The 22,743-nt window shown below is 40.9% G+C and overlaps 2 protein-coding genes across 2 annotated transcripts in view; both read left to right on the top strand.

Moving 5' to 3' along the window:
• Positions 1 to 22,743, top strand: part of LOC310995914 (uncharacterized protein) — a 213,697-nt gene that overhangs the window by 35,171 nt on the left and 155,783 nt on the right. The gene's annotated exons all lie outside the window — the stretch shown is intronic.
• Positions 14,657 to 22,743, top strand: part of LOC310995948 (NLR family CARD domain-containing protein 3-like) — an 84,536-nt gene continuing 76,449 nt past the window's right edge. Inside the window, exon 1 of the mRNA XM_083985169.1 lies at positions 14,657 to 14,861. The gene's annotated coding sequence lies outside the window, so the exon portion shown is untranslated. The remainder of the gene's footprint in view (positions 14,862 to 22,743) is intronic.

Here is a 22,743-nt window from a genome sequence, read left to right as displayed (position 1 = left end):
CGGCACAAGCGATCACGTGTGCTTTTGAAAAGATGTTTGAGACATGGAAAATCTCCAAGGAGAGGGTGCATGTAATAGTACGGGACAACGCACGCAATATGGCTAAAGCTACGTCGGAGTTTGGTGTGCAAAGTCTGCCCTGCATGGCACACACCTTGCAGTTGGCAGTGAACGGAGGTGCCCTGTCTCAACGCAGCATAGCAGATGCCCTGGCTGTGGGTAGACGTGTGGTAGGCCACTTCAAACACTCACCGCTGGCTTGCAGTCGTTTTGAAGACATACAAAAAGAACGCAACATGCCTGTGAAAAAGCTGCAACAGGATGTATCCACCAGGTGGAATTCCACCTATTATATGATGCAAAGCCTGGTGGAGCAGAAGAGGGCATTGAGTGCATATGCTGCAGATTTTGAACTCCCTGCAACATTGAATGCAACTCAATGGGGGATTCTGGAGAAGACGACCAACCTCCTGGAACCATTTGAACAACTTACCAGAGACATCAGCTCTGCGGAGGCCACTGCTGCAGATGTCATCCCTGCTGTGATGTCCCTCACACGACTGCTGGCCAGGGTTGATGAATCAGACAAGGGTGTGCAAACAGCCAAACGTACTCTACTCGAAGCTGTCTGTAATCGCTTTAATGGTGTGCAAAGTGAACCACTGTATGCCATTGCAACTATGGTTGATGCTCGTTACAAAGATCGGTATTTTGACTCGGACAAGAAGGGGGAAGCACTGAATATGCTGCTGAGTGTTGTGGATGAAATGGCTGGTGGTGGTAATGATCAGCAGGAAGAGGCTGCTGGTGCCAGTGCAGATGACCCAAGCCAGGAGGACGGGGACCCAAGCCAGGAGGACGGGAACCCACCACCTAAGAAGGCCCGAAATGAAAGCCTGCAGGACATGTACCAAGAAATCCTGGCAGAGAATGATATCATCACTCAAGCAACTACAGGCGAAACAGCTTCACAGGTGAGTAATTAATAAACTATTTTCATTCGCTGAGTGCTTCATATTAAAGTGTACATTAGATGAAGAAAAACAAATATTTGGCTGTCAGTGCTTTGAAGAATAGTTAATAGAAAATTCTATTTTTGTTTTTACTTTTTCTTTAGGTGCATACATACCTGGGAGAAATCATCATCCTCAAGAAAGAATGCCCATTGAGCTACTGGAAGAGCAACCAGGCCCGCTTCCCTGCTCTTGCCCGTGTAGCACGCAAGTACCTCACTGCACCCTGCACCAGTGTAGACAGCGACCGGCTGTTCAGTGCTGTCTCGCATGTCATCGACGAGAAGAGGAATCATATACATTGCGACAATGCTGAGATGCTTATTTTCATTCAGAAAAATCTCCCTCTTAAACAGTAGTACGAGGATGAGAATGAGAGCACTTTAAGTCGTTGCACTCTAATTTATGTTTGCTTTTTTCAACTGAAGCTGTATTTATTTTTGTGCCTTTTTTTATTTGCACATTTTTTTGTTACTCATATGAAAGAGAGGGCAGAAAGAAACGTTTTTTTAATGATTGTTTTAGCCAAGTTATGGAGAGTTACATATGGCCCATCAATCTTTCAGCATAATTCTCTGGACAAAAGGAGAACTTTGTTTACTACTCTGGAAGGTTTGAACTGAACTGTGTGCCTTTCTTGTTTTTATTGCACACCACATTAATATTGCAGGTTTTGTTTTTGCTCATGTTTAGCAGGGCTGATTGAGCCCAGTTTATATTTTCAATTGACAATTACTGTATTAGCCCAAGTAATGGGCTAAGGACTGAGTCTGTCTCTAGGTTATATATTTGCACTTTTATTTCCTTTGTGTGCACTTTACCTCATTCCAAAAGTGTTGTTTGTTGTACCTCAAAGAAATTAGCAGTTTACAGTAGGCTGTCCTACACTACACATGTTTACTTTAAATGCTGTACGAAGTTGTACAGGACAACAGTGTTTTTTTTTTTACAATTTGTGAAGAAGTCAGATTTGTCCTAGTTGTAATGGGCATTGTCAGGATGATCTCAGGAAGAGTGTGATGATCCAATCTGTTGTTTGAGACAAAATGTTAATAAATATGGAACTTTTCCATAAGTTGAAGTAGTGTCCTTATTTTTTTATAGACAATGTATGGCAGGAGATAATGTGATGAGAGGGGGGGGGGGGGGGGGGGGGGGGGGCTGCATATCGGTATACCATATCGGTTGACATCGGAATCGGAAATTAAGAATTTGGAGAATATCGGATATCGGATATCGGCAAAAAAGTCAATATCGGACATCCCTACCAAGAAGCATTGTTACAACAAAGATATAATCTACCAAACACAAATGTCCTTACTTTTTGTGCTATGTTATTTGTATGGATGTTTTGTGGTGCATTGTTTGAAATGTTTGGTTATAACTTTTGTTCCTTTACTGGACTTTGGTTCTGCCTGCCTTTGTGTTACTGGGGACAGGGTTTTTGCATATCTGTGAATTAATGGTCTCACTGTTCTGTCTTTTTTTTTTTTAATGTTTCATGAAGAATGAACCTTTAACCCGCAACATGCTCATGTGGAGCAGGGTTACACTTGTTTAGATTATCAACACAGAAAGAGAGAGAGAGAGAGAGAGAGAGAGAGAGAGATGGAGCAAAGAGCAGTAGAGCAGGTTTGTCCAGGTAAGACCTCTTCCTCGTGTCAAACAGGTGAGACAACTTTCATAGTTTAACCTTGACTCAGCGGTTGTGTGGCAGTTTATTTCCTCGTGTGAAGGTAAGGTGAACAGTCTGAATGTTTTCCTCGTTCTGATGAATACTCTGGAGTAGTTTTTTATTCCTCAAAGGTCATCTGGAGACCCGGGAGGCCGGTTCATAGTCCAACAAACACTGTACATGAGAGTAATAGGGCCCGACACAAAAACGTCCACAAAACTACACAACAACCATTTAATATTCCTCCACACTGCTCGTCCACTGCAATCCAAGTGTCCTGAAGGGAGATAGTCCAGAATTCACTGGAAACTACGTCATTTAGGACATTTTTACAGCCTGGACAGTCCTGGATTGAATTTGCCTGGGGCACACTCTTGCGTTCAGGCTACGCACGCGGATGTGACCAGACTTGCCTCAATGACGTTGTTTCCAGTAAACTCTGGACTATCTCCCTTCAGGACACTTGGATTGCAGTGGACGAGCAGTGTGGAGGAATATTAAATGGTTGTTGTGTAGTTTTATGGACGTTTTTGTGTCGGGCCCTATTACTCTCATATAAAGTTTTGGTTGGACTAGGAAGCGGCCTCCCGGGTCTCCAGATGTACTTTGAGGAATAAAAAACTACTCAGAGTATTCATCAGCACTGATGACTGAATTTCATTTTTTGGTGAACTATTCCTTTAACACCTGTCATTACCAGGCTGCTGTGGCTGTGTATGGTTCTTCCACATACTGAAGCTCCTGTTTGTTAAATGAATATACAGTATATATATATTTATTTTTCATTTTAGTTTTTATTTTGAGAGGACAGTGCACATTTATTCACATTTCTGTCAAAGTGCCAGTGTTAGCCAGAGGCTAGTTAGGGCCACGGGCAATCGCACCGGGCACTGGTCCCAACAGCTATGAAATAGCTGCAGGCCTGTTTGCCTGTTATTGTGTGGATTTTTGCCTGTTATTGTGTGGATTTTTTCTTCCATAATTAGTGTGAATGCTGGAAGCATTCACACTATTGTTATTCGGTTCGGCCATTTTCTGCCTTTCTTCGTCATTTAACTAGTCCTTCATACTTTGTGCTATTTCAACAATTCAAATATCAAAATGTTCAGCCTTTTCGGGACAGGTGTGCTATGTCTTTTCTCTTTTCAACTATTCATACTTTTTGCAATATTCAACTATTTCTGATTTTTTTTTCCCATAGAGAATGCATTGGAACAGTCTTGAAACTCTTCAAATCTTCTTACTTCTTTCAGCCTTTAAAGCGTCCACATACTTTCAGCTAGAGACTTCATTCAAATTCTGAGCTGTAGACAAACTTCTAATGTATTCATCCTGTATTTACAACTTTTTCATAGCTTGTACCGTTTTTGAGATAAATCCTTTAAAAGCACATGAGGATTTCTGACAAATTTCACACTTTTCAATGAGTGTGTATGGGGTTGGGTCAGAGTGGGTGACGTCATCGTAGAGTGCAGGAGATCCAAAAAAGCGACTGGAACTTTTCTTCTGAAACTGCCAGCAAAGCTACAAATGACACTCTACACTCATGATTTTGGAAACAGTTTGTAGCCACGCTTGTCTTCTGTCTCACAATGCCGTCAAAAATGCACAGAGACTCAGAGAATAATTTAAAATATTTTTTAAATGCAGCCTGGGTGCTCTCTCTCTGCCATTCAGCCCAATGCATTTTTTTCACAGCAGAGTAGCAGGAGCTCAACTTTTTAATTCACTGTAATGGGCATTATACTTTGTTTGATTTCATCAAAAAATAGTCACAAGTCACAAAAAAGTCCTCTACTTACTTGTTGTGGCTCATTTATACTATTTTCTGTTTTTTTTAAGCATCATTGAAAAATCTCACATTCATCAAAGTCTCAACCTCTCCTCTCCACAACTCTGTCTGTAGTCCGGGGGTAAGGTGGCTGCTTGCCAACCCCAAGGTCACTGGTTCGAATCCAAGAGGAGCACTCTTTTTATGTTATGTTGAATTCTGCTCCCCTCCCCCACCCTCAATTGGTTACAGGTGTTCGTTAAGCGACGCATTAATTGCTACTGCCACCGTTTGCAGCACATCATCACATTACAATGGCAACATGCCTATGTCTGTGCTCTCTGTGGCAAAGCGGCAGAGTAAAGGTTTAGTGATCATGAGGATGTGGGTTCAATTCCTGGTTCAAATCTTGCCTCAACAACAATTATAGTGAATTATTTTCCCAGTCGTCCTCTGTTGACTTCTGATAACTTGCTTCATGTTGAAACTGCTGCTCTCAGCCTGAAATTCACAGAAATTTTCATTCTAAGTCATTCAAGCTTGACTCTCAAGCTTTCTTGGTGTTGACACACTGTGTTTCCAACAGGTGCAACTTTGGGCTCGTTAACTTCAGAGTGAGACAGAGTGCAGCTCATCAGCAGACAACAGTCTCTGTAACTGTGTGTATACTGTGGCTTTGAGGCAGAGTGGAAGTCTACTGACCATGAGGTTGTGGGTTCGATTCCTACCTCGTTCAAACATTTGTATGGTGATCACTGCTTGCACTGTTTGCTAATTCTGCAACAGTGTTCAGCTGCTTTCAGCATTCACACCATTTCCATTCTTGGAAATGCTTTTTCTAGTTAGTTATTTAGTGTGAATGCTGGAAGCATTCACACTATTGTTATTCAAATCTTTATACTTATTATTCTTACTTCTTCCGCTCTTTTTCAGGATCTAACTCCTTCTTCATACTTTGTGCTATTTCAACAATTCATATATCAAAACGTGCAGCTTTTTCAGGACATTTGTGCTATGACTTTTCTCTTTCATACTATTTATACTTTTTAAAATATTTAACTTTTTGTGCAATTTTTCTCCCATAGGAAATGAATTGAAACAGTGTTCAAACTCTTCAAATCTTCTGCTTCATTCAGCCTCTAATAGCTTCAGCATACTTTCAGCTACAGACTTCATTCAACTTTTAAACTGTTCACAAACCTTTCAACTATTCAGCTATATCTCAGCTTATTGATATCTTCAACAGTTTCAGATATATGTATAGTTTTAAAATCATTAAAATTTCTGACAAAATTCAGATTTAACATGAAAGTCAATGGGACGGAATGTTCGGACGTTGGCAGTTGGCAGAGTGACAGAGGGTCTAAAAATCCTCTCACATTTTTCTCTCTATCCTGTCAGCACGGCCACAGATTACACTCTACACACATAATTTCCGCCACGTTTGTAGACAAACTCATCCTCGATCTCTTCATGTGCTCAAAAAACCAGAGAGACGAACACAATTTAAACTCGGAGCCTCTGAGTGCGGCCAGTTCCCTCTCTTTCTCTCATTGACTCCCATTCAAGTGTAGGCGCTGATTTTCTAAACATCCCAAAGTTTCCAACCTGCGTCACAATCAACAATTTTTACTCTAGAAATACCAAAGTGACATGGACGCGTTCAGCAAGGTCTTATGGTTCGGAAAATATAAACCTTTTGCTCGTACTAAGTACAGATTTGTCGTACATTAGATCTGTTTGAGGGTGTCACAGAGCAGTTAAAGCCTATGGTTAAAGCTGCCACCATGCCTTAAAGCCACCAGCCACCAGTTACATGGTAACCTCAACATGGCAACCTCACCATGGTGACCTCACCATGGTAACCTCACCATGGTAACCTCACCATGGTAACCTCAACATGGCAACCTCACCATGGCAACCTCAACATGGCAACGTCACCATGGTAACCTCACCATGGCAACGCACACACATTCTCTCTGTCTGACTGTCTGTCGGTCACACAAACACACACACACAAATGGACACACACTAACTACCACACACACACACACACACACACACACACACACACACATCCAACACACACACAAATGGACACACACTAACTACCACACACACACACACACACACACACACACACACACACACACACACACACACACACATCCAGCACACACACACACACACACAAATGGACACACACTCACCATGCATACACATCCTACACACACACACACACACACATCCAACACACACACACAAATGGACACACACTAACTACTACACACACACACACACACCATACACACACATCCAACACACACACACACACACACACACACACACACAAATGGACACACACTCACCATACACACACACACACACACATGGACACACACTCACCATACACACACACCCAACACACACATCCAACACACACACACACACAAATGGACACACACACACACACACACACACACACAAATGGACACACACTCACCATACACACACACACACACACACCATACCATACACACACACACACACACACACATGGACACACACTCACCATACACACACACCCAACACACACATCCAACACACACACACACACAAATGGACACCCAACACACACACACACAAATGGACACACACTAAATACTACACACACACACACACACACCATACCATACACACACATCCAACACACACACACACACACACACACACAAATGGACACACACTCACCATACACACACACCCAACACACACACACACAAATGGACACACACTCACCATACACACACACACAAATGGACACACACTCACCATACACACACACCCAACACACACACACACACACACACACACAAATGGACACACACTAAATACTACACACACACACACACACACACACATCCAACACACACACACACACAAATGGACACACACTAACTACCACACACACACACACACACACACCCAACAAATATACAACCACTTACCAAACACATACACAATTTACACAATTACACACAAACAGACACACATGCACACACAACAAACACACACACAAACAGACACACACGTCCAACACACACACATTTCATACAGTTGTCAGGTCAGAATTTTTTGTATATTACACACACACACACACACACACACACACACACACACACACACACACACACACACACACACACACACACACACACACACTTTTCCTACAGTTGTCTGACTGTTTTGTATGTACCTCTCTATCTTCCTGTTGTAGTTAATGGACTCGTTGCTGTTAATTTTGTTCTTTAGCTATTTAAACAGAAAATACACATTTCCCCATTTTGGTCATGTTGAACACATTGTTTTACACGTATCCTAAACTACTGAGGCTCTTCTCAACCATTTCACACCATTAAACCCGCTGTTTACATGTTCTACTCCTCAGCTAATGCTCGATCTATATTCTTCAACAATGTTCTTCTGCTGTCAGTTTACAATGTATTTCAGTAGGCATTAACTTTTTTCCTAATTCAGGAATTTTTCAAACTCTTCTTTGACAATTCAAGTAATTTCCAGCCATTTCATACAAAGTCTCACATCTTCTACTTTTAAATATTCTCAGCCATTGCTTCAGCTATGTTAGTGCTGGTTCATCAGTTGTCCTCCCTGTCAGGTTATAGCTGCAGATTTCAACTATTTAACCATTACATTTAAACATGCAGAATTTCAATGTTTTCTTCTCCCTTTAGCATTTCTACTGCTTTTTACCTTTAAAAAGGCATTCATCTCACACTACAAGTTACATGTTTCAGCTTTTTCCCTCCTAGGGATGAATAAAGTATTCCTCTACTCTACTCTACTCTACTCTACTCTACTCTACTCTACTCTAGCATTAGTCTTTTCAACATTGCTTTAGCAGTTTCTTCAGCTAATTTAGCGTTGATTCAACAATTTCTTCAGCTCATTCAGCATTGCTTCAGCAATAGCGTTCAGCTGCTTTCAGCATTCACACGCATTTTCTGCAGGAAATGCTATCTTTTTCTAGTTCGGTTAGTTATTCGGTTCGGCCATTTTCTGCCTTTCTTCGTCATGTAACTAGTCCTTCATACTTTGTGCTATTTCAACAATTCAAATATCAAAATGTTCAGCCTTTTCGGGACAGGTGTGCTATGTCTTTTCTCTTTTCAACTATTCATACTTATTGCAATATTCAACTATTTCTGATTTTTTTTCCCCATAGAGAATGCATTGGAACAGTCTTGAAACTCTTCAAATCTTCTTACTTCTTTCAGCCTTTAAAGTGTCCACATACTTTCAGCTAGAGACTTCATTCAAATTCTGAGCTGTAGACAAACTTTTTAAGTATTCCTCTATGACTCAGCTTATTGATATCTTCAACAGTTTCTGATATTTGGCTGCTTTAAAATCATTAAGTTTTTTGACAAAATCCAGCTTTATAATGGGTGTGTGTTGCGTCTAACGAGCAGGGCTTAGAGTGAGTGACATCATCGCTAGAGTGAGAGGGATCGAAAAAACATTCAGGATTTTTTCTGGATAAATTGCCAGCACGGCCACAAATTAAACTCTAGACACATGATTTCCTCACTGGTTTGTACCACACTTGTCGTCTCTCATTTGATGTGCTCAAAACAGCAGACAGACTTACAGAATTGTCTCTATGAGCCTAATTGTGCAGCTAGACCCGCTCCAGTGGCTCATCCACTTCAATATAAAAGTAGGAGCTGATTTTTTTAGAAAAACAGAAATGCCCCCCTTTTCTACCTTGCGACCCTGAGAAAAGTTTTTGCCCTACAAACATTTAATGCACATCAATGTGCTCAGGAAGGTCTCCTTGCCCCAGTAGTCATGGCCACATTCTGATAAGAGGTACGGTTCTCTTTTACTGGGCTGTTTTCAGAAGCTGCTCCGAGCTCAAATCTCTCTGCTCTGCTCTGCTCTGCTCTGCTCTGCTCTGCTCTGTGTAGTGCAGTGGCCAGCTGTTGGGGCCAGCTCGTTATCAAAGTCTATAAATAGAACAGTGCAGGTGCAGCCTGGCCGCTCGTTAAGATGTTTTTAAACACAGCCCCACACAGACACATGATAAACCAGACTGACAGAGGATGTCCACGCACAAACACAGGCATCACACTCACACAGACAGACACACACAGACACTCACACACAGTCAAACATGCACACATACACAAACAGACAAACACACAAACACAACACTGTTCCACACAGTAAAATGTAAGCAGTTAAAAGTCACCATGGTAACTTCTGAGGGCAGGCTGCCAATCAATCAGATCATTAGGGAGAGAGGAGTTCTGTGGCTTTCTGCACATGTACACGCAGACAGAGAGACCGTCAGACTCACACACACACACACACACACACACACAGGTTTTCAGCTCACATTCATCAACCTCTCAATGATTTTATACTTTTGATGTAAACATCTCCAACAATTTATATTTTTCTCATGAATTTAAAGGGACAGTATGTGAGATTTACCCCCATCTAGCGGTGCGGTTGCATGTCGGCACGTAGTGTTGCTGTTGCGTTTACGTAAACTCGGGCAGAAGTCAGAAAAACAACACACGCTGCATGTATCAGGATAAACAAGCCTCTATGTAAACAAACGGTCCGCCAGCACGAGGCAAAACAATACAGGCGTGACAATATGTTGTCATGGGGATGTCGTATTGTTTACCTGACCCACGTTTTACCGGCTTTCTCTCGTCGAGTAAAATAACATCCAGTTGGTTTGCCGACGGCGTCACTCACAGCATCATTCAGGTGTCTGACTGCACCTGAAGGCAACACCAGTGCCTCCGTCCTTCCTCACACTAGCTACACGGTGGTGACAGTTTTAACAGGCGCTGTCTTTCTCCCCGAGCCGAGAAGCTCCGGCGGCCCGAGTTTGAGGTTACTTACAGCCACGGTGACACTGAACGTAAAACATGGCGATTCAACATGGCAGAGAAGGTTCGGTGAACCCCCCCCTGTATGTTTGTAACGACTTGTAACATCTCATTCTAAGGTACGAGAAAGCGCTCGTTTGTATGCAGGTGCGATTCCACTTCAGTGAAATACGTATTTATGAAAGCGATATTTGATTTTTGTCAATAAAAAGCCAATAAAGTCCCATACTGTCCCTTTAAGTTCAGACGTTTAGTCTTTCCAACTCTATTAATAGCAGTACAATTACAGGTGGAGCCTAGGACATAGGATGCAGCTTTTAACATGTGTCCTATCTATCTATCTATCTATCTATCTATCTATCTATCTATCTATCTATCTATCTATCTATCTATCTATCTATCTATCTATCTATCTATCTATAAACCCTTTGTCTCTTTTTTTCTATCTTTTTCTTTCTTTCTTTTACTCCTTCATTTGTATTTTACATAACTTCTTTCTATCTTTCCCTCCCTATCCATCCATCCATCTACCTCTTTCTATCTATCATCCCCCTCTCTCTTTTTCTTCTTTCTTTCTTTCTTTCTTTCTTTCTTTCTTTCTTTCTTTCTTTCTTTCTTTCTTTCACCCCATTTCTTTTTACTTCTTTGTTTCTTTCTGTTTTTCTTTCTACTCCTTTTCTCTTTCTATGTTTCTACCCCATTTCTTTCTTTCTTTCTTTCTACTGCTCTCTGTATATCTCTCTCTTTCATTTATCCACCCCAATTTCTTTCCTTCTTTCTTACTACCCCTCTGTCTCTTTCATTCATTCTCTATTCTCTTTATGTTCTATTATTCTGTTTTTCTTACCTTTTTCTTTCTCTATCTACCCTTCTCTCTGTGACTTCTTTCTTTCTGTCCTTTTGTTCTTTCTTTCTTTCTCCATCTACCCTTCCCATTTTCTTTCTTTCCTTCTGTCCTTTTCTTCTTTCTTTCTTTCTTCAGCTCATTCAGCATTGTTTCAACAATTTCTTCAGCTCATTCAGCATTGCTTTCAGCATTCACACCATTTCCATTCTTGGAAATGTTTTTTCTAGTATTATTTTTCATCTTCCGGACGATTTTCGATTCGCTACTAGTCCTGCAACTCTTCGAGTTGCAGGACGTGATTCATTGATTGATTGATAGACTTTCTTCCTGTGAAGGCGGCTTTGTGCAGAGCCGTGTCTCCGATGTTATTGGGCAGGTTGACGTCGGCCCCCGCCTTAAGTAATTCCTCCACTACATCTTTGTGTCCAAAGTAACACGCCAAGTGCAGAGGCGTCCATCCCAGGTTTGACTTACTCTTCGAGTTGCAGGACAAATTATATATCAAAACGTGCGGTTCGATCGGGATCGGGGTGCTATTACTTTTCTCAACAGTTTACAAATTTTTCGCGACGTAAGTCGCGAAAAACTGCGCAAAATTTTTGCATGTAAGTCAATGGGACGGGCGGAAAAAAAAGACCGAAAAAGACCAATCATTGGAGTTTAACAAACGTCTACTGCTCAGGCATACTTTCACCTAGAGACTCCATTTAAACTTTAAACAGTAGACACAAGTCTTGTGTGTTGGCGTATTACTCCACGTTTTGATAGGTCATATAGTTTTTGATCAATCCCTGTTCAATGACCATGATCATTTTTGGAGAAATTATGAGATTATAATGGGTGTGTATTGGACGGAATGTTCGTGTCAGAGTGCGTGACATCATCGGTTAGAGTGGGAGAGATGCCAGAAAAACTCCAGATTTTTTCTCTTTCCAAACTCGGCCTGGCCACAATTTACACTCTACACACATAATTTTTTCAGAATTTGTAAGACAAACTTGTTATCTCTCTTATCATCTGCTCAAAATATCAAAGAGACTTACAGAATTTAAACTCTGAGCCTCTAAGTGCGGCCACGTCTGTCTCTGCTCCTCATTGAGTCCAATACAAATATTTTCTGAGAGAAGCAGAACGGCCTGATGTTTTAAAACTGCCAGCGTCGCCAAAATATTTACTGTAGAAAAACCAAATCGTACCAACATTTTCAGTAAGTCCTTAGAGCAACGTTGATCTGTGTTTTGTTCTGATAGGAGTTACCGTTTTGTCATGCTAAGCCTAAATGTGAGCCCGGTGCAGAGGCAGAAAATGGCTCTTTTTCTCCACGTTTCTGTCTGTCTCAGCCTGCGGGGCCCCTATCGCTGTGGTAACCACCTGGAGTTGCCGTGGTAACCAGGCCAGAGCTCGTTAACTTCATAAACAATCCACCTGGCGCTCGTTTAAATGTTTATAAACAGAGACACAGCTAAATCAGACTGACACAGGATGCAGCTACTAACTAACTATGTGTCAAGTCAGTCACACACACACACACAGAGACTCTAGAGCCAGCTTCATGTGATTACAGTTACACACACACACACACACACACACACACACACACACACACACACACACACACACACACACACACACACACACACAGTTAACCTAATGTGATTACAGCTCCTCCATATCAGTGCTTATAGAAAGATGATCATGTGTCTGTCTGATCAGCTCTGTCTTGACCTTAAGATCGTGGGTTTGATTCCCATGTTGACAGAGATGGCAAAATCGGCAGTAGCCGTGGCCCATTCAAAATTTCCCGAGAGGAAATTTTCTAGTTTTCAACTGCAGTCCTCCGGCAAGATGTTAAAAGCCATTAAAATATACAACAGGAACACAAGGAACATAATACATAAAAACAGGAACATAAAAATTAGCGAAAGAATGGGACATATCCAAACAGAAACCAGCAGACAATGACACTAAATGAGAGACAATTAATATGATACTACTAAAAACTAAAATAACAAACAGACAGTAATACACAACAACAACAACAACAACAACAACAAAAAACAGGATGTATAGTACAATGAAATAAAACTGGGCGAGATGAACTGTCAGGGATGGATAAATGAGATGGAGGTGCAGCAATGCAAGAACCAGAGCAGTGTTTGTTGATGGAGTTGTGCTAAAATGGATTGAGAAACACAACAAAACCAAACAACGAAACCAAACACAATACAGTGTAATAAAGTGCTACAGTGATCAAGTAAAGTGTTGCAGTGCTCATAAGAGTTGTTGGGGTTTGAGTCAGCTGTCAGAGGTGAGTAAATGGGATGGAGTGCAACAATGCAGAGAGCAGAACACGATTTCTTGTGGGGAGTTGTGCTGAAATGAAATGAGAAGAGGTAGTACATTTGTAAAGTGCTGCAGTGCTCCTTATGGTTTAACAATAAGTAAAATAGGGTTAGGGTACAATAAATAAATTGTTAAATTGCAGATATGTCTTGTTTCTTCACATTTCAATCATCCAATCCACCAAACACCAAACAAGAGTCAATGGCAGAATAAGCTGTTTGACTTGGCCCAACCCAGGATACTTCGCTCTGCTGCTCAACCCACAAACACATGTTCCTTACAGGTGTGGCACCATTTAAAAGGGTAATAAACAGGTTTTCCAACGCTGTAAGATTTATTTCCAAGAAGCATTGTTACAACAAAGATATAATCTACCAAACACAAATGTCCTTACTTTGGATGTTTTGTGGTGCATTGTTTGAAATGTTTGGTTATAACTTTTGTTCCTTTACTGGACTTCGGTTCTGCCTGCCTTTGTGTTACTGGGGACAGGGTTTTTTTTGTATATCTGTGAATTAATGGTCTCACTGTTCTGTCTTTTAAAAAAAAAAAAAAAAAATGTTTCATGAAGAATGAACCTTTAACCCGCAACATGCTCATGGAGCAGGGTTACACTTGTTTAGATTATCAACAGAGAGAGAGAGAGAGAGAGAGAGAGAGAGAGAGAGAGATGGAGCAAAGAGCAGTAGAGCAGGTTTGTCCAGGTAAGACCTCTTCCTCGTGTCAAAGAGGTGAGACAACTTTCATAGTTTAATCTTGACTCAGCGGTTGTGTGGCAGTTTATTTCCCCGTGTGAAGGTAAGGTGAACAGTCTGAATGTTTTCCTCGTTAACACCTGTCGTTACCTGAGTTCTCTGCCCTTCAACTAGTTGTTGTGTTGTTGTTGTGTTATTATAATGTTACTGTAGCTGAGTCAGAGCTGTAGCTGTAAAGTCTGGACCGACAGAACCGTGTCCTCCATGTTGTGTGGATGTTGTGGGTAGAACCGTGTCCTCCATGTTGTGTGGATGTTGTGGGTAGAACCGTGTCCTCCATGTTGTGTGGATGTTGTGGGTAGAAGCGCTGGAATAAGAGCAGAAGCAGAGTTAGTGGATGATCAGTAGTTGAACACAGAGTGGTTCTTTGTGTGCAGCTCCACTTCCTGATGACTGGAGGCAGCTTTACCGCCTGAATCAGCATGTGGAGGAGGCAGAGATGAGCCGCTGCTCTCCCGCTGTCTGAGCCACTAAACGCGGCCTGAGCTCGTCCGGACAGCCGCTGGAGAACAGCTGGGACTTTGTCTGTGGTGAGTAGAGTGGTCTGTCATTAGATTTACACTACAGGACTGATGTGGACTCGGTGTCTGTCATTAGATTTACACTACAGGACTGATGTGGACTCAGTGTCTGTCGTTAGATTTACACTACAGGACTGATGTGGACTCAGTGTCTGTCGTTAGATTTACACTACAGGACTGATGTGGACTCAGTGTCTGTCGTTAGATTTACACTACAGGACTGATGTGGACTCAGTGTCTGTCGTTAGATTTACACTACAGGACTGATGTGGACTCAGTGTCTGTCATTAGATTTACACTACAGGACTGATGTGGACTCAGTGTCTGTCATTAGGGCCACGGGCAATCGCACCGGGCACTGGTCCCAACAGCTATGAAATAGCTGCAGGGACCAGTGCCCGGGCAAAGCCCGGGCACTACTGTTATTGTGTGGATTTTTTCCTAGTTAGTGTGAATGCTGGAAGCATTCACAGTATTGTTATTCAAATCTTTATTCTTATTATTATTCTGGGTTCTTCTGCCGTTTTTCGCTGTTTAACTAGTCCTTCATACTTTGTGCCATTTTAACAATTCATACATCAAAACGTGCGGCTTTTTCAGGACATTTAGGCTATGATTTTTATCTTTTCAACTATTTATACTTTTTAAAATATTTGACTTTTTCTGCAATTTTTCTCCCATAGGAATACATTGAAACAGTCTTCAAACTCTTCAAATCTTCTGCTTCATTCAGCCTCTAATAGCTTCAGCATACTTTCAGCTACAGACTTCATTCAACTTTTAAACTGTTCACAAACCTTTCAACTATTCAGCTATATCTCAGCTTATTGATATCTTCAACAGTTTCAGATATATGTATAGTTTTAAAATCATTAAAATTTCTGACAAAATTCAGATTTAACATGAAAGTCAATGGGACGGAATGTTCGGACGTTGGCAGTTGGTAGAGTGACAGAGGGTCTAAAAATCCTCTCACATTTTTCTCTCTATGCTGTCAGCACGGCCACAGATTACACTCTACACACATAATTTCGGCCACGTTTGTAGACAAGCTCATCCTTGATCTCTTCATGTGCTCAAAAAACCAGAGAGACGAACACAATTTAAACTGTGAGCCTCCGAGTGCGGCCAGTTCCCTCTCTCCTCTCATTGACTCCCATTCAAAAGTAGGCACTGATTTTCTGAACGTCCCAAAGTTTCCAACCTGCGACACAATCAACAATTTTTACTCTAGAAACACTAAAGTGACACGGACGCGTTCAGCAAGGTCTTATGGTTCGGAAAATGTAAACCTTTTGCTCGTACTAAGTACAGATTTGTCGTACATTAGATCTGTTTGAGGGTGTCACAGAGCAGTTAAAGCCTATGGTTAAAGCTGCCACCATACCTTAAAGGCACCAGCCAACAGTTACATGGTAACCTCAACATGGCAACCTCACCATGGTAACCTCACCATGGTAACCTCACCATGGTAACCTCACCATGGCAACGTCACCATGGCAACGCACACATTCTCTCTGTCTGACTGTCTGTCGGTCATACACACACACACACACACACAAATGGACACACACTAACTACCACACACACACACCCACCCACACACATCCAACACACACAAATGGACACACACACACACACATAAATGGACACACACTCACCATACACACACATCCAACACACACACACACACACACTCACCATGCATACACATCCAACACACACACACACAAATGGACACACACTAACTACTACACACACACACCATACACACACACACACACAAATGGACACACACTCACCATACACACACATCCAACACACACAAATGGACACACACTAACTACCACACACACACAAACACACACCCAACAAACATACAACCACTTACCAAACACATACACAATTTACACAATTACACACAAACAGACACACATGCACACACAACAAACACACACACAAATGGACACACACTAACCATACACAAACAGACACACACAACAAACACACACACATTTCATACAGTTGTCAGGTCAGAACTTTTTGTATACCTTCCACACACACACACACACACACACACACACACACACACACAAACAGACACACACTAACTACTACACACACACACACTTTTCCTACAGTTGTCTGACTGTTTTGTATGTACCTCTCTATCTTCCTGTTGTAGTTAATGGACTCGTTGCTGTTAATTTTGTTCTTTAGCTATTTAAACTGAAAATACACATTTCCCCATTTTGGTCATGTTGAACACATTGTTTTACACGTATCCTAAACTACTGAGGCTCTTCTCAACCATTTCACACCATTAAACCCGCTGTTTACATGTTCTACTCCTCAGCTAATGCTCGATCTATATTCTTCAACAATGTTCTTCTGCTGTCAGTTTACAATGTATTTCAGTAGGCATTAACTTTTTTCCAAATTCAGGAATTTTTCAAACTCTTCTTTGACAATTCAAGTAATTTCCAGCCATTTCATACAAAGTCTCACATCTTCTACTTTTAAATATATTCTCAGCCATTGCTTCAGCTATGTTAGTGCTGGTTCATCAGTTGTCCTTCCTGTCAGGTTAGCTACAGATTTCAACTATTTAACCATTACATTTAAACATGCAGAATTTACATGTTTTCTTCTCCCTTTAGCATTTCTACTGCTTTTTACCTTTAAAAAGGCATTCATCTCACACTACAAGTTATATGTTTCAGCTTTTTCCCTCCTAGGGATGAATAAAGTATTCCTCTACTCTCTACTCTACTCTAGCATTAGTCTTTTCAACATTGCTTTAGCAGTTTCGTCAACTAATTTAGCATTGATTCAACAATTTCTTCAGCTCATTCAGCATTGCTTCAGCAATAGCGTTCAGCTGCTTTCAGCATTCACACGCATTTTCTGCAGGAAATGCTATCTTTTTCTAGTTTTTATTATTTTTCATCTTCCGGACGCTTTTTCGATTCGCGACTAGTCCTGCAACTCGAAGAGTTGCAGGACATATTATATATCAAAACGTGCGTCTTGATCGGGATCGCTATGCTTTTACTTTTTTTAACAGTTTACGAATTTTTCGCGACGTAAGTCGCGAAAAACTGCGCAAAATTTTGCATGTAAGTCAATGGGACGGGCGAAAAAAAAAGAGCGAAAAAGACCAATCATTGGAGTTTAACAAACGTCTACTGCTCAGGCATACTTTCACCTAGAGACTCCATTTAAACTTTAAACAGTAGACACAAGTCTTGTGTATTGTCGTATTACTCCACGTTTTGATAGGTCATATAGTTTTTGATCAATCCCTGATCAATGACCATGATCATTTTTGGAGAAATTATGAGATTATAATGGGTGTGTATTGGACGGAATGTTCGTGTCAGAGTGCGTGACATCATCGGTTAGAGTGGGAGAGATGCCAGAAAAACTCCAGATTTTTTCTCTTTCCAAACTCGGACCGGCCACAATTTACACTCTACACACATAATTTTTTCAGAATTTGTAAGACAAACTTGTCCTGTCACTCATCATCTGCTCAAAATATCAGAGAGACTTACAGAATTTAAACTTGGAGCCTCTAAGTGCGGCCACGTCTGTCTCTGCTCCTCATTGACTCCAATACAAATATTTTCTGAGAGAAGCAGAACGGCCTGATGTTTTAAAACTGCCAGCGTCGCCAAAATATTTACTGTAGAAACACCAAATCGTACCAAAAGTTTCAGTAAGTCCTTAGAGCAACGTTGATCTGTGTTTTGTTCTGATAGGAGTTACCGTTTTGTCAGGCTAAGCCTAATTGTGAGACCGGTGCAGAGGCAGAAAATGGCTCTTTTTCTCCACGTTTCTGTCTGTCTCAGCCTGCGGGGGCCCCTATCGCCGTGGTAACCTCTTTGATCCTCAGGCCAGAGCTCGTTAACTTCATAAACAATCCACCTGGCGCTCGTTTAAATGTTTATAAACACCGACACAGCTAAATCAGACTGACACAGGATGCAGCTACTAACTAACTATGTGTCAAGTCAGTCACACACACACACACACAGACTCTAGAGCCAGCTTCATGTGATTACAGTCACACACACACACACACACACCTTCATGTGATTAAGGTATCAAATATCGATTCATGAATTAATCGATAATTTGCATGTTGGTCTTGGTTAAGTACCACCTTGAAAAAAAAAACAATGTTTTGTTGCTTAAGCTATTCAGTCATTCAATGGTATACTAAAATCCATGTGAAAAAAATGCTTCTCACTGTTCTCAGGTCAAATATTTATATGCGATTAAAATGCAATTAATTGCGATTAATTAATTACAAAGCCTCTAATTAATTAGATTAATTGTTTTAATTGAGTCCTGGCCCTATTACACAAGATAAACACACACACACACACACACACACACACACACACACACACACACACACACACACACACACACACACACACACACACGTAACCTAATGTGATTACAGCTCCTCCATATCAGTGCTTATAGAAAGATGATCATGTGTCTGTCTGATCAGCTATGTCTTGACCTTAAGATCGTGGGTTTGATTCCCATGTCGACAGAGATGGCAAAATCGGCAGTAGCCGTGGCCCATTCAAAATTTCCCGAGAGGAAATTTTCTAGTTAGATTTACACTACAGGACTGATGTGGACTCAGTGTCTGTCATTAGAGTTACACTACAGGACTGATGTGACCTCAGTGTCTGTTATTAGATTTACACTACAGGACTGATGTGGACTCAGTGTCTGTCGTTAGATTTACACTACAGGACTGATGTGGACTCAGTGTCTGTCGTTAGATTTACACTACAGGACTGATGTGGACTCAGTGTCTGTCGTTAGATTTACACTGCAGGACTGATGTGGACTCAGTGTCTGTCATTAGATTTACACTGAGATAAACTGAGGCTGTTCAATATTATGGTATTAACAATTAAAATAAAGTTGAAGTAATTTGGTTGAATTATGGGTGTTTTACTGAATTTAGTAACACAGGGGACAAAGGAGCACACAACATTACACATTATCACACAAATTTATGTTTCATCTTTTTATTTATTTTTATTTTATTTAAACTTTATTTAACCAGGCAGAATCAATTAAGAACAAGTTCTTATTTACAATGATGGCCTGACAAGAGGCATAAGCTTCTTGAGGGGAGGGGGAGGGGGGCTGTGAGGGAGAAAAGATAGGTTAAAAGACAATAGCAAATATGCACAACTATACAAACATTCAGCAGAAAACAAGGCATAAAAGTTAATAACAAGGATATTCAAGCATAAAAAGACAAGATTTTTTACAAGCATAAAAAGACAAGATTTTTTACAAGCATAAAAGAGTAAATAGCCAAGGTTTTTACAGACATTACAGGATTCTTTAGAGAGCCTAAAACCTGAGAGAGGGTAAGGAACTCAACTTCAGAACAACCTATTAATACTAATTTCACACTTTTTTTGTAATTCATACCTAATTTTTATTAAATAATACCTATTTTTGGGGGTTTCACAAAACAGAAAATGACCCCAACTGGTTCGACTGCTAAAAAGCACAAACATAACATTATCATACAGTACAGTGGGTACTAGTTTCATTTGGACGTTTCCCTCACGGAAAGCGTGATTCACGCGTTGCGTGAAATTGTAGGTCACATTGTAGCCACTAGGTGGAAGCATCGTACTGAGATGCAGCTCAAAAGATTTTGGGGGTAATTCCACGTTTGACCACAACGTAGCTGCAATGGAGAGTGGCGCTGTTCATAGGCCATAGGTACTTCATTTGCAGCTGTGGTCGAGAGAGCTAGACAATGAATGGAGAGAGGGACCGCTACGCCGGTGATCAATGGTGTTGTTTATATTGTATCACAGTGGTCTGTAGCCTACGTTCAACAGGATCAGTGGTTCTCATGGGGGTCCTGGACTCCTCCATATTTTTGATCTCTCCTGGCCGGGTCTGGCTCCAAGTTTGAGCAGGCTAAATTGTCTCATATCTATTTTCTGCAAGTTCTGGTGAATGTAACAATCCACTCAGCCGACGATCGCTCGTTTAACAGTTTCTAAGCTGCTTTGTCCGTGCCAGCAGCCTGGACCCGATGCGGCTGGACTCAAGAGCGAAGCATTAATGCACATCTGTCAGCAGCTGCTCCAAACACACAATTTGAAGGGACAGATTAGATGCTGATTTTGTTACCAGTGACTTTGTTTCAGCCAAGAGCAGCAGGTTGTTTTAATGGAAAGTAGCCTAGGCTCGAGCATACAAAAAAGCTGATCACAGCCTGAATCAACAGTGTTGCTGCAAATACAACAAGAGGAGGCTGCTTTTAATTTCTGACAGTTGAACATTGCGCTTTTAAAAATGAAGCTTATCCAAACAAAAAACTGTGTTTTATATTGTTTTCATATATTTCACTGATTGTAATAGAATGCGAGTGTGTTTTATTGAAAGCGAGACTGTTTGGCCACAGTTTAAAAATAATCAGAATATGAGGAAAGAATCTGATCGATCCAGAGCAGCATTCATTTACAAGTTTAATCAAACTTCTTCTAAATAAACGTAGGCTAAACATTCAATAACTCGGGTCAGGTCGGACCACATGCTTTTTCTCTTCTTCCTCACAGGATCGGTGTTTTATTTTATTAGCCTACATGAAACACGACGATATTTCTTCTCTTTTTCCCATCGGCTTCTACATTTTTGTCCTCCGGCTTATGAAACTTTTGAACTGAGAATGCTGAGAGAATGAGCATGCTAATAAGCGATCTACAAACGTTTAAAAAAAAAATCCAAATGAGCGTCATTGATCGTTCGTTCTAAAAATTAAATGTAGGGGGGAGAGCCGGGTCGATTGATACACGGGACGATTGATACACAGCGATTTCCTCGAAAACCACACAAGCTTGAGCCGTCAGATTTTGTCACTGTGTTCAGCACTCAACACCGACCAATCCTGGGAAAGCTTGTGAAATTACGTCACGCCATTCAAAAGTTATTAGCGCGAACCGGTTTTTGACTACGGAAAGTAAAATGTTAGGTGCGGTAGTTTTTTGTGATCAAAAGTTGTATTGTGTGTTTCATGCAATAATAATATGACCTAACAACAGATGAATTCGTACATAAACAGGTCCTAAATTATGAAATGTCATAGTTTTGAAGTTTAGAGGCAAAACAGGTTGGAGTGTCAGTAGTCGCTGCAGGGACGATTGATACAGCTGTTTCAAATGTCCCTCACGCCACCGTGCGTAGTGACTGTGGTCACACTGCGCGATCAATATCTGTATATAAATCACCAAATTAATAGCCTAACTGTTTTGCAATGAACAACAACCGATTTGAATGAACAACATGTATTTTTAATAAACACCACATATTTTTAATGTTCGTGTTTATGACATGAATCAACAGATATTCAGCAAAGTGAGGGGAAAATGCCGAGGGTAAAATGACAATATGTTCAACTGTGTATCCATAAACATGACTTAGGGCAGGGAAATAAGTCAATGAAATGAAAATGCAGTTGTCCAACAACTCGTACAAAAGAAGAAAGGTGAGTTTAATCGAAATGCGGATCTTGACAATTACGCACGGGACAAAAATATTTATTTGACCTATTTATATTGTGAGAAATTATGTGACATTTTGGCAATGACGAGTACACTAGTATGTTGTCTGATATGCTGCATAAAAACGAGAGTAATGACAGTAGTTTCTGTTTAAAACATGCTGTTTCAACCGTCCCTCCTCTGTGTCTCAAACGACCCGCATAGGTGGGGCGTTTGAGACAAATGTCAACTTACGTTCAAAGTTATAAAACAGCGCGATCATCCAACATTTGTGTTAAATTACACTTGTAACTAAGAGAATACACATGTGAGTTGTTGATCACATG

The sequence above is a fragment of the Trachurus trachurus genome (assembly GCF_905171665.1).
Source record: "Trachurus trachurus genome assembly, chromosome: 13".
Classification (NCBI taxonomy): domain Eukaryota; kingdom Metazoa; phylum Chordata; class Actinopteri; order Carangiformes; family Carangidae; genus Trachurus; species Trachurus trachurus.
Note: the sequence above shows the minus strand (reverse complement) of the source record. Positions and strands in the feature narration are given on the sequence as shown.